Genomic DNA, 13,682 nt, shown 5'->3' on the forward strand with positions numbered 1-13,682 from the left:
GAGGTGAGAATACATTCTCTCCAAAAGGATGTCAGAAGATGAGATTGGAAGCGTAATACCCTAGCCACGTTCAACACACCCATTTTGTTGGGGTGTTCTGATGCAGGTTTTTTGATGATCAATGCCATTTTGATGAAAGAAATTTTGAAAGCAAGGAGAAATAAATTCAGTGCCATGATCACTATGGATGCTTTTAACTGAAGCTTGAAAAAAAGTGTGAACTAAGGTACAAAAGCGTTGAATACAATAAAGTGTTTTAGATTTGTATCTCATTAAAAAAAATCAAGTGCAACAAAAAAAATCGTTGACAATGGTAAGAAAAAAATGAGCACCCAAATGAGATGGAGTAGTATAAGGGCCTCAAATATCACAGTGGATAAGAACAAAGGGGTGCATTTGTCGACTTAAACTAGTTGGAAATGGAAGTCATGTTTGCTTAGAGTGATGACAAACATCACAAACATGATTATGATCAAAATTAAAGTCTGAAACATATTTATTTAATAAAGAAATCCGATCACGTGAAGGATGACCCAATCACATATGCCAAAGAATGCCCTTATTTGATGATAAAATTGTCAAGACATGATGAGTGTTGGGAAGGATGGGATAATAAAGGCCATCACATAGTCTACCCGCTCCAATTACCGTCCTCTTCAAAGGGTCCTGAAAGAGACAAAAAGAGGAACAGAAAGTAGCAATACAAGGAACAAAAGATGCTATCTTAAGGACAGATAAAAGATTATAGTGAAAGTTAGGAACATATAAAACATCATTAAGAATAAGGGATGAATAAAGTTTAACATTTCCCATATGAGTAGCAAGAATTCTTTCACCATTAGGGAGACTAATGAGACATGGTTTAGGTAGAACAATAACATTAGAAAGAAGATGAACATGAGGTGTCATGTGATGAAAGGCTCCTGTGTCAATGACCCAAGAAAAAAAAGAATGAAATGATGAGTTACCTGCCAAGTTGGCAAAGGCGGGTTTGACATAAGCATTAAGCCAATAAACAAGCTGTCCGAGTTGATCTTCCATGAGTTGTGAAAGACTAGAGTTGGACTTGGATTCAGGGACATCAAGAGTGGGCATAGGCTCCTGTTGAGATGCTGCGTTGGCCAATCCATGAACCACACATTTCGTGCTAGAGTTGGCTTTTGGATGATGTGGCAGATAGCCATGAAGCGAATAACGACTTTTGGCTTGTCCCAATAGCCCATAATGATCACATTTGGGACATGGCTTGTTATTCTTGATAGAAAATCGACTAGCAGTCAGACGGGATTGGTGGAACTTAGCTGAAAGTGCTAAATTATCTTCAGTTCTACCACTAAGAGGCATGTGGAGTCGCTGTGTTTCTTCTTGAAGAATCATGGAGAATATTTTGCTCATATTTAGAAGAGGTTCGATAGTCAAAATATGGCTTCGAATCATAGAGCAAACCTATACTTTCTCTCGCTCAAGATAGACATTGAAGTCTTTGAATGCGCCACACGTGCATGTGAGAAGAGAAGAGTATGAATCGAGTTTATCCCAAAGTACTTTGAGAGTGGTGAAATAAGTGGCCAAAGAATTTTGCTCTTGACAATGATTGAAAACCAGTTTCTTTAATTGGTAAATGCGAGTGGCATTTCCTTGAGAAATTCATTCTTCTAAATCAACCCAAACATCTTGAGTCGTGTCTGCATAGATGACACTATTGGTGATTGTTATCATCGCAAATTTTTTCCCTCCCTCTGCGAGAGAGAGAAACAATTCTGTGAGTCAAACTCGACTAAAGTTTTGAAAATGGTTTTGAAAATTACTCGTCTCCATTTTTGAAAATTTGCGGAAAAATTCCATGGAATGGGATCCGCCTGTCGGTACGAGGTTCAATCGTTCCTGGCGCCTTTACCAGGGGTAATTGAACCAAGGATCAATTGTGTGCTTTAACTCGACTCAACTATCTAAATCATGCTTTATTTTCCTAAAATGCATAGAGAATCAGGCTTGTGCTATGAAATTTTGAAAGAATGCAAGCTTTTGAGAAATATGATGTTTGCTTGAAAAATTGAGATGTACTTGAAAAAAATGCTTGGGAACTACTTGGGAAAAATGATGATTCTGGGAAAATCATGAATTTTATTGGAAATAAGGAGTTTATATTGAAAAATAGATTCTCAGGAAAACTGGAACTTTGAGAAAGTCGATTTTTGGAATTTGATTTGAATGCTCTATCTGAGAAAATCAATTTCTAAAGAACATTTAGGAATTCTGAGAAAACCAATTTCAGAAATAATTAAAGGTTCTGAGAAAATTGAATTTTGAGATTTGAATCTTGAAATTGAGGATATTGAAAATCTTGGGAAATTATGATTTGAACTTGAGAAATACTTTGAAATATCAATTGAAAATTCAAAGTTTTTGAGAAAATTGAATCCTGAGAAAACCTTGGAAAATATTGAGAAAATCGATTTCTCTGAAATTGAAATTGGAGAATGATTTGAAAAATGATGTAAATTAAATGAATGAATGAATTTGAAAGATATGTTTTGGAGAATTGAGAAAATCCTTTTGTATTTTTGAGAAATGCAGTGCATTTTTGAAGTTAGCCTAAGAGTGTAGGCTGAATGTGGCTAATACGAAGATCATAAATCTAGGTTTTCTTTGTATTCTGACTATGACTACAAATATGAATCCCACCAACTTTATAAACTCCATAAGAGCTTGTGCACATGCCATTCGTGTAAACCATAGTGAATTTATAAAAATCTGCATGAATGATACATCAGATATTGAAATTTGCAGAAATTAAACTATATGCAATGCAGTCCTATTCTAAGCAGAAAATAAAACTCTTATTCCAAATATTACATTGTTTTTTAAATTAAATTGAAATAAAAGAAAATAAATGAAATTGCTAAGTCTTCTTCTTGAATATTCTAGCAAAACTAGAAAACATATCAGCACAAAAATGTAGGTTTATCTGGATTTATCCGAAAATATGGGAAATTATCGGATATTATCCAGATGTAAATCCTGATTCATACCCCCTTTGATATAAAAATGAAAAAAAAGAAATAAAATTTGAAAATAAACTTGGAAATTCGAAATTAGAGTAAAAATGACCAAAATACCCCTGATGACCTTGAAATCAGGGTTTTCTGAAAGATTTTTTTATAAAATTTGGAAATTTGAAAATCAAATGAAATAGCATTAGACATAAGATAATGCAATATGATCATATGCATAAAAGCTTAGAGAATTAAATATTAGAATTTTGAAATTTAGGTCAAAATGACCCTCATAACAAGACTATGGCCTTGAAACTAGGGTTTTTTGAAATAAATTTTTGCAAAAATGGGAAATTGAAATGCAAATGACATTGAAATTAACCCTAATGTGATATGATATGCTTATTTACATGATAAAGACCCTAATATGGCAAAAATATCATAAATTATTGAATTTAACTTGATTTTCGCCTCTGAATTTAAAAATGAATTAACACAAAAGGCAAATGAACTCTAAATTAAGCCAAATTTGGCATGGAAACCTAGACTAACCCTAAAAATAGAATGGATCTCGAAAATTTATTTTTTTGATATTTTTTTAACATGAAAAATTAAATAGAAATCCTAAAAATCAAGATTTTGCCTAAAATGCTAATTCTAAATTGGATTTCGGATACTAAACTTATATAAAAATTTCCCAAATTTTATGGGGTAACAGAGGACAGTTAGGAAAAGATTTTTTATTTTTATAGATTCTAGTTTTGACCCGTGGTCGGAGCTTGACAGCTCCGGCAAATTGGATTGGAATCAGACGACTCTAGGATTTGGGGCAGACTGACAGGTTTAGGGAAACATTATGGTAAAAATAGCATACATATGAGAAAATAGCTGAAATTTTGGGAAAATGTCTCTGACAAATATAGGAAGATTTCCTATTTTAACAGTTTTAAGATTCAGGTTATGGTTTGAGAGAGAGCAGAGGGTTATTAGAGACCTGGATCACTGAAATTCTCAGACATAAGAATCTGTCAGACAGAGAAATTAATTCCGGGAAAAATACTTAAGCTATTCAAAAAATTTCTAAATTTTGGGAAAATACAGAGGGAAGGGTTAGGAACAACTTCTATGTTGTAAGTTTTGGCAGAAGGCCTATGGGTTGAACAAACACAATAGGTTAGGGTTGGTCTAAACCCTGACAAGGAAAAAGTGAGATTTTCCCAAGGGTCTGGGAAAATTGATTTTTAGCATGGGTCAAATCTACTTAGAAAAATCTAGAAAAATACTGTAAAACAATAGGGTTTAATAGGTATTCACTGTAGTTTTTTGAGGGAGATTCAAATAGTCCATATGGGATATCTCGGATGCTTTTGTCTGCTAAAAAAAATGGTCTGGAATTTCCAGAGGGTTAAAAACCCGATCTGGAATCCGATTTATTTAAGGAGGTTGCAAAACCCAAGTTAGTTCCAGATTTTTGCAGGATATCACAGACAAAAAAATCTAATTACCATAAAATTTTCAGAATTTATATAAGAAAAATCATGCATGAAATAATGATTGAATTCTGCCTAAAATTAAAATGTATAAACTATCTAGGAAATCATTAATGAAATGGAATAAGTCACCTATAAAACAATAAAACTAGCTAACTAAAATGCCTAATACATGAAATTTATGAGTCATGTTGAAACAAAATAAAAAAATAAAAAAAGCAAAGAAAGGGAAAAGAAAGGAAGGTATACAATCTATTTGGTGTAAGCTATGGGTGAGAGGGACCCGATCCATTCATTGAATGGGTCCCTTGACTCACATAGCATGACTTGTAAGGCTCTAAAAGCGAGCTTTAGCCAAAATGGATCCCATGGCTAACATGATTCTTCCTCCTTTTTTTTTTAGATTGACAACTAAAGCATTTTAGTCATGTAAACCTGATTTTGACTTGATTCTAAGTTAGATTTAAAAAGAAAATTCCCTAAACCATGAACACTCTTGGATCTTCATAAAGTCAAAACAAAAGAGGGAGACTTTACCTTGGAGTTTGGCCTACACCAACTTGAAGTAGCTGAAGGGATCGAAGTCCAGGCTATTGTAGTTGCTACTGAGGGGGGGAGCAATGCTTGCTTGCTGTAAGGGGGTGGAGCAATACCGACTGGAGGTGGCGGCTTCGAGGTTGAGGAAGATGCTGCTGAAAGTTGGAGATGGAAGGCCGACTGAAGGTGATGCTTCAATGTGAGTTGCAAGTGAAGACCACAGCCAATGGTCGGCTGCTACCAAAAATCCGATTGAAGAGAGGGTGGTGTTGATGATAACTGCTACCAGATCCAAGGAAGCTGGGAGGAAGAGGCTGCTGCTTGATGGCTGCCTTGGAGTTTGAGGTGCTGCTAAGGAGGGCTGCCACCAAGTGCTCAAGTGGAGAGAGAGAGAGAGAGAGAGAGAGAGAGAGAGAGAGAGAGAGAGAGAGAGAGAGAGAGAGAGAGACTCTAAGGAGGCAATCATGTGATCTCTTTCTTTTTAACAAAAAGACTTAGGGTTTTAATTGGGATGGATTTAGGTATTTAGGGGCTAATGAAAAGGGGGGAAAAGAGTGTACGTGAATGGGCTGGACCAAGGAGAAGGGAAAGGAAGGAAGGGAAATGAAGAAGGAAAGAAAGGGAAGAAGAAGAAAAGGAAGAAGAAAAGGAAGAAGAAGAAAAAGTAAAAGGAAAGAAAGGAAGAAAAAGAAGTTAAGGAAAAGGAAGAAAGAAAAGGAAAGAATAAGAAATGGGCGCTGGAGGCTTGGTCGACCACCTTGGTGGGTCCCACCTTCTCTCATAAAATAAAATAAAAATAAAAAAAATAAAAGAAAATAAAGAAAGAAAAGATATACATTTTTTTATTTTAAAATAAAAATATAAATGAAGGATCCATCTCAGAGTGGGCTGACTTTCCAAAATTGAAATTCATTTTGAGGATCATAGGGGTAAAATAGTCTTTTCAAAAAATTTCCAGATAAAATGGGCTATTTTTGGTAGTTTTTGAAATGAGCTCAGAATTTGAAGTTCAATACCCCGTTGCGAAGCAAATCCAATTTAAAATTTAAAATTTTGAGTTCGAAAGAAATCTAGATTGTTTTTCTCGAGAAAATATTTCCAAATTTAGAATTCTAGGGGTAAAAATGTTAATTTTGGAAACCCAGGGTTTGAAATTGATTTTTGAAAACTTTTAAAACTCGATCTGGATTAGAATTTATAAAACTGGAGTTCTGGATCTCGAAAATGAAATAAAATGTTGAGAAATGATATGAAATGATGAGAACTGACATGAAATGCTATGCGAAATGCAAGCCCTGAATGAAGAATTTTGGACAGTAGACCCCGGTTGACAGTTATGTCAGTTCAAAAAGTGATAAAATTGATAAAGTGAGCAAAATGGCTCAAGAAATGATTTTCGGGCTCTACCGAGCTAGAGTGACACTGACAATTAGGGTTTGAGCTGGATTGAACTGAGATGAACTGGCTTGAGCTGGGTTTTAAAGTTTCAGAACTCACAGGGATTGACAAGACACTGGCTCAACTAAACTCCTCGACTAAATTCTCAAGAAAAGCTGCCATTTTTTAGAGAAATGGTACAGAATGGTCACTAGAGGGAAGTGAATTATCGACCAGAGCTTGGTTTGAGCTAAAAAAAGCTCAGTAATACTGAGATGAACTAAAATTAAAGTTCAAACACTAGCTCAACTGACTAGACTTAGCTCAATTTCAGCTGAAAGAAGTGAAATGGGCTTCTAGACACTTGGAAGTGGATTTGAACTGAAACTGGAGTACTTGAACTACTAGTGAGCTCAAGCTAGACTCTGGGGAATATGATTGACTGAGAATGACTGACTCATAGACAATTAAGTTGGATTTGAGTGAGAAATGAGCTCATTTCTGAGAAAATGATCCCATTTTGGCAGGAATGGTCAGAAATGAATATAATCTGTTTACTGTGAGCTCAGGCGAGCTTGAAATGACTGACATTCTCACTGTTTTGAGTTTGTAATTGAGCTCAGTTGATTCTGACTGACCAAGGTTCTGGGATGACCTAGGGGTAAAATGGTATTTTTTCTAATAAAAAGGGTAAAATGGTATTTTTCTGACACAAACTTGGGGTTGGACTCTTACATTGACTTAACAGGGTTGGCACTGCACGAGGGGTGTATCTAAGATTGAGTGAGAAAAATTTGGGGTGTTTACAGTGATGTCTTTAAAAAAGGCATTTATAAGCCAAGATAATACCATGTCATTGCATTGACACCAAGATTGATAATAGATGAATGAACTCGTCGGCTTTGGGAGTGAACCATCGATGAACACAAAATTGTGTTTGGCACTCAAGGCTATCTACATAGCACATCGCCATGTTGAGTAATTGTCACCTGTAAGAATCGACGTAACAAGCACGACTCTAGGATTATGAGAGTGTTGCAATAAATATGGTGACAAGACATCAACTCACGTTTCAGAGGAATATTGACGAGCACCAAAAACATGATGTGCTACTTGAGCTTGATCGGCCATGGTAGAAGGATGAAAAAAAATGAGATCGTCCTTAGTGCTCTGATACCATGTGAAGTAGGAGATAACTTCGAAAAATGTTGTATAGTTCAATGAGAGATACACAGTATATATGATATTACAAAGAAAAGAATAAAGTATATGATACAACGATGAAAAAGAAAAGGAGATAACATCACCATCTCCATGATATGTGGTTGTGGAGTGTAACCGCCAAAGATAAACTCTCTACGATATGCAATCTATGATCTTGACTGTAAGTGTAAATGTGGAGATAAACTCTCCATGATATGCGATCTGCGATCTGCGATTTGGACTGGAAGTATAACCACTCCATGATATGCGATCTGTGATCTTGACTGCTAGCATAGTGGATAAGTCCAATACAAGGCGACTTCTCAACACCATTAATTGTGTGTTCTTCCAACCTAACAGTAAAAAATTCCTTCTATTCCAAAGAAAAGGAAAAAAAATACATTAGATGACACAGTGTATTTCTAAAGGACATCTAACAAACGGTGTCATTGATTTTTTTTATCAAAAATTACAAAAATTGCTCGTTGTGGTAGTGATTAATTCATGAAATGATAATCAATTTTTAACTTATTTAAGGGTATATCAAGATCCACAAATGTCAATTGGGGTTGATAATCGACGTTGAAAAGGAACCATAGGTTCAGATTAGCCTTAAGGCTATTGATATTCTTTTTTTCTTTGATCTCACTTTTTTGGACATAAATTTTGCTTCTATACATAATGCAAACAAGATCTAGGGTGACCTCTAGGATGTCAACTCTTAATTAAGCATGCCATTCAAATACTAATTTCCATGACTATATATCCTTAATTTCCTAACCATACAACTACCCTAGATTAATTTAGCTTGATTAAGTAAAGAGTATCAAAGAATAAAAAGGGATTCTTGAAATAATTATTAAAAGAAATTCTACATGAGCTTTTTATATTAGCATATATCATAGTTTTTATATTTTTTCATAAGGCTTGTTTTCTTAAAAAAAAGGAAACAGAAGAGTCATGCCATCCATATTCTTCTTCTTTTCTTTCTTTCTTTCTTTGCTTTTTGTTTTTTAAAAGGCAAGCTGAGGTTAGGCAGACACCTACTAGTTATTATTCAACGTACCACTGAGGCTGTGAACCTGCAATGTCCCACCATAGGGAGATGTGCACTGACAACTCCTACCAACCACTCATTTCATTTTTTTGATGATGAGAAGCCCTCAAGGATTGTCGATAACTTAATAATGGGCCCATCTTCTTGGGTAGAGTCACCAACACCCAAGCTCTTATGGAGCCCTCCAATCAAAGACACCGCAGATTTGGAGAGAGTTGTTGAACCTGAGACAAAAGGGTCAACACCTTCTCTCCCTGCTGCCAATTTGCTGATCCCTTTGCATCCTTAATATTGATCTATAGAAAGGGTTAGGTTCTTGTGAATCTGGCCTAGTCTAATCGAAGATAGGGGAAATATCGAATCCCTGCAACATATATGGTGCAGGTGGCAAGATCCTACCAGCTATAAAAGGAAATTTGACTCCTACAAAACATGGTTTGCATTGAATTCCTCTAGTATTAGTGCTCCATATGAGATAAGGTAGATGTGGCAAGGGTCGAGGATAGGGATAACAGTGGACTTGGGGAAAACGAGGCCCCTCCCCACCTTGCCCCATTTGGACTAGGGATAGAGGACATGAAATGGAGAATGAATTGGGGATGGAGGCGGGGATGAACTTACTCTTACCTCCTCCCCATCCTGCCCCTCCCCGTCCTATACACTTATACATATTATAAAATCCTATATATGTATATATATTCCTAACTTAACGTAGAACCCTTTCTCGAATCTCTCATCTCCCCTTATTCTCTTTCCACTAACGAGCAACACGAGCTCTCATTTCTCCCTCTCCTTCCTCTAATGACAAATGGTGACAGCGATGAAAGGATCGAAGAAACATGGCTCCGCCCCTCTGGTCCACTCTGCTCCGTTTGGACCAAAGATGGAGGACATAAAATGAGGAATTGATCGAGGATGGAGGTTAAAATCAAAACCTGTGCAGGTATGGAGTACAAAATTTTGAGATGGGGAGGGGTGGAGCCCTCACCCCGGTCCACTATTATCCCTAGTCGAGGACTTGACGACTTGGGTGAAACTCTGCGGTACTAGGGGTGCAAATGGATATGATATAAATGCATATATAATCCAAGTCCAAATAGGATATGAATATGCATTCAGATCAAATGTGTATTTGCTTACACAAAATATCTTCGGAATTGGATCTGATTCTGATTTAGATAATAATCTAATTTGATTGTGTTATTTTTTAACATGTAGTATGTAATAGCTTATTTTTAGTCATTTTCTACTTGATCTAGTATTATTGCATATATTTTGAATCTAGATTGTATATTATTCGGATCCAGACTTGTACTCTAACATATGTCATTTGCATTTTTTATTCAGATTTGGATTTGACTTGCTTAGCCATATTCGATCCTGCACCACTACTCGCCAAGTGACGACTTTAAAAAGAACATTGAAAAGGACATTTGGAAGGTTGATTGCAGTCCTTTGATTTCTCCAACTGTGGAACCCTCTTCGATCAGTACTGCATCTCATAAATCACAATTCATCAACCAAGAGGCATTTACCCATTAGCTTCTATGTACGTTTTTCTTTTTTGAATGATCATCGGCCTCTATGCTATTGCTCTGTTTCTTTGTTTTTGTTTCCTTATGATTTTCTTTTCCGCCACTAGTTTTTCACCTAGTTAATAAACCAATAACTGTCTGCCAACCTTCTCACTTACGGGCACCACCATGCTCTTCCTTGTAACATACAAGGAATGTTTAGAAGCAAGAAAGATGTAGAAAAAGTAAAGGTAAGAAGAAAAAATATATGATTTTTTGACCATATGAAACATTCCTCCGCATGAGGTGAAGGAATGTTTCATACCAAAAGAGTTTTTTTATTTAACACACACACTCCCAAGCAACCTCCCCCCATCCTCATGATTGCCAGGACATCGCTATCACTGCCACTTCGACTGCTGCTCTCCAGAGCTACCAACAACCCTTCTCCTCCATCAAGGTGGAGCAACAACAATTCATCCTCCATGACCTTATCGACAATAGGGTCATGGCTGAGGTGTGATTCTGGAACAATGATGTCAAGCTCTCCATCGAGCGTCCCTAACTTCTTTCATCACCTGCCCCTCTTTCTCTGTAACCTCATCCACCAGTCCAACTTTCCTGGTGCCTCCACTGCAATGGAGGACAACTTTAGCCATTGCTCTGCTGGGCTTGCTGATGTCTTGATGGCAGATAAGAAGAGGAACCCGCTATTGCTCAGCATGGTGGGCGACTCTAGTGACATTTTGCACCCTGATTTTTTGATTGCTCACTGACGATCCACCTCATCCTAGGACACAAATTCATCAACAATACAGAGATAGTCCGCAAGAAACTTAACATGATTCATATATTTCGCTATATTTTTTTCTTTCTTCTTCACAATTTGAAGATCATATTTTAATTAAAAAATTCGAACACTCGAATGCGATGGCAGATGGGACACAAATGATTTGTCCCAGAATGACCTCATCAACTATGGTCTTGCTCCAACTCAATGCGAGTTGATCTGCCCATTTCTAAATAACAAATTCATGATTGATTTTAAGTTGCTCACCTTTTGTAATGTATTGGCAAAGCGTCAGGTGTGATCCACATACATACTTGATGAGATATTGACTATACATCACCAACTCTATCTGAGAGCTCTACAAGCGATAGTTGTCTATATCGAGCTTTACAAACACGAGATGAAAACGCATTCCATTGAACTGCAGGATTGGGAACAGTGAGAACCAACAACCTCTAAAACCATGTAAAGGATTCACACACACAATATAGGAACCAAATACAAGCGCATACACTCACACATGATTTACGTGGTTCGGTCTCGACATGACCTATATCCATGGGAAATCTCTCTCTCTGAATTGACGTTGAGAGGAGAGGAGCCTCTTCCTTTATATGAAAGTTACACGAGGGAGGTTCAGAGTCCAACATAACCTCTTATAATTACAACCATGAGTGGATTAGACTACAATTTTCTTCCACCTTAGAGTCCTGTGATACAATTTTCTGAAGAGGTTTATCATGCATAGGCGTCTTTTCACCCTGAGTCTTCTTATACTTAACTCTCCATATTGGAAGCTGATCTATCGTAGGATTCTGTACTCACATTGGATCTTGAGTCTATTATGTTAACATTATAACTTTGTAATGGTATTGTATAATTTCAAATTTATCAAAGGACTAACAGGTCCTGGTATGTGAGGACCACCTGTTTGCAAAATGCCAATGACCAATGATGTTTTCCAATTGTCAAAAATGCTAACTTGAATATGCAAACTAAAGGAAAACAAAATACTATAGTTAGGCTGTTAAACCCTATATTTGGCATGTCATATATGTTGATTCTTAATTGTCAGAATAACCTATAAAAATTTACCAGCCATAGAAACTGAGAAAAACTTATGTACGTTTGTCAAGGGACAAATCCTTTTGTATGAAATGTTTAGAAAACAAAAAAGAGAATGGGTATAAGAAGATTTTTAGAGGGTTATAAACCCTCTTTCTCCATAATATGTTATTGATATCATGTCTCAGCTTTATGTCCCATCTCTTGCCAAATTTCAGACTTGAATGTCTAATTGAAAATAGGAGAACCTACCAAGTCAGCGATAGAATGAAGAGTGCTATCAAAGTTGCACCGTACAACAGTAAGTCACTCGAAGCTCGACCCTTGGCCTCGAGCATGTCAACAACACATTTTGACACTTGTAACAGAAAGACAGACAAGCATGTGACACAATCAGAATTGGTGGTAGGTCTCCATTGGGGACATTGCAGTGAGACCAGTCAGGCTGCAATATTATGCTTGGGTTAAAGACTTTTCGAATGAGGCAACTCATCCAACTGGAAAAGGCCTTATGACATCACTCAAGTTTTCTCCTAAGGTTTGCAAGAGCCACAAAGGATTGCTTGGACACTAGTACGTTGGGTTATGATGGGGATGGGCGAAGAAGATGCTAATGGATGAGGGTGAGAGGCGTCATGACAAGATTATGGTGGGATCCATCCCAATCACGGGAGGGAATTCGTGTGTTGCTCAGTACAACGACAAATTCCCGGTAAATAGGATGATGCCTCATTTTTTTTGGCAACAAGGCTGGCTGGAATGGTACCTTTCTGCATCCTTCCACTATCTCAAACATGGTCGGCAGGCTCAAGGGGGCATTCAAGGCTCCATTAACACCCTCATCGGCTATGGTGAAGGGTATGCGATTGGGAGCCAAAAAGTTGACTGAGAAGGGGTGTGGTAGATGGGAATAACGTGTGGTTCATAAGAAGGATTCCAAATAAATGGGGATAAGAGCTAGATAAAAATTTTCAAATGATGACCATGGAAAAAATTTATGGACCCATAACCCGAACCATGATTTTTTTTTTATAGAGTGATTTAGAGGAGATAGGAAAAAAGAGATTATCCCCTAGGCATGTGGGGGAGGGTTTTAAATGCATATTACATATGGGGAATTCAAACCGTTGATAGAATCTCACAAAAAGTATGAGAGAGTCTGCCAAATTTATCCAAAATCTAGATCTTAGAGAGGTTCACATGGAGGGAGGGAATTTCATGTGGTCTAGTGAAAGGAAAATCCCTAACCTATGTAAGCTGGATCATTTTCTTATTTCATCGGATTTTCTTTATGCACATCATGATATTCAGGCATGTATAGAACCATGGATAATATCAGACCATGGGAAAATTAGATTATCGTGGCTGGGGGGAGGGGTTGGCAGACTAAGAAGGGTACCTTCAAACTCGAAAATTAATGGCTTAGGCAAGAGGGGATGGCCAAAATGTTGAAGGAATGGTGGATAGTTAACCAAGAGGCAAGATGGGAAGCACTTGGAATTTTTGAAACATTAGATTACACTTGAAGGACTTTGATTCTGTGGTCCAGAGAGAAAGTGAATGCAAAATTCAACATAATCAATGGGTGGGAAGGGGAATCATGCCTTGTACAAGAAGAATTGGCAGGGGGGGTAGAAGTGGACATAAGTGATT

Source organism: Nuphar pumila, chromosome 5, assembly GCF_984573655.1.
Source record: "Nuphar pumila chromosome 5, dmNupPumi1.hap1.1, whole genome shotgun sequence".
NCBI classification, from domain to species: domain Eukaryota; kingdom Viridiplantae; phylum Streptophyta; class Magnoliopsida; order Nymphaeales; family Nymphaeaceae; genus Nuphar; species Nuphar pumila.